Genomic DNA, 826 nt, shown 5'->3' with positions numbered 1-826 from the left:
TGGAAGAAGAGTGCTCTCACTTCCTTTAGTCTCCTCCACGCCCAGCAACACTCTTCTCGCCCCAAGTCTTTCTGTCTCCTCATCTCCCCCCACCCCTCATCCCCAAAGGGCACCCCCTCCACCTGCCCGCAACACCTCATGCCAGAACACAGGCTCCCTGTGCCTCACAGCCCACCCATCCCTAGGCAAGCCACTGCTCCCAGCACTCCACCTAACTCTTCTTTAGGGCCACAGTTACCGCAGCCCTTCAGTGAACTTTCTCCCTGCACCGACCAGGCTCAGTTTCTAAGCACACGCTCTCCCCAAGCACCCAATATCCCAGGTGATCCCCATCACTGCGCCCATTTGTAACAGCCACCCCATACCCTCCATGGTTCACTGCGCCCTGCCAGACCCCCCATGTGCCCGGGGGTAACCCCCTGCCATGCCATCCTCTGCCCCTCCGTGCCACATGTGCTGCCCCATGTCACAGCTGCCCCGGCTGACACGCCATGATGCCCGTGCCCTCCTGTGTCACACCTCGGCTCCCGGCAGGTCACACCTGCACATCCTGCCTGCGGCACCGGCACCATGACCCCAGCACACCACACCCTGCTGTACTGCCGTCCGGCGCAGCAGTGCACCCAGCACACACTGCAACATGCTGTGCTGCACCCAGGCCTGACACCATAAACCTGCTGTGGTCACGTCGGCATCCATGCACAACCCACACACACCCACACCCAGCTCGACACAGCCCTGCTGCCCGCACATGCTGCCTGATCTTGCCTGCCCACAACGCTAGCAAGCAGGCAGCCATCAGTTCCCAGCGCTGCGCTGCGGCTAC

This window comes from Pygoscelis adeliae, unplaced genomic scaffold, assembly GCF_000699105.1.
Source record: "Pygoscelis adeliae isolate BGI_AS28 unplaced genomic scaffold, ASM69910v1 Scaffold478, whole genome shotgun sequence".
In the NCBI taxonomy this organism is placed as follows: Eukaryota; Metazoa; Chordata; class Aves; order Sphenisciformes; family Spheniscidae; genus Pygoscelis; species Pygoscelis adeliae.
Note: the sequence above shows the minus strand (reverse complement) of the source record.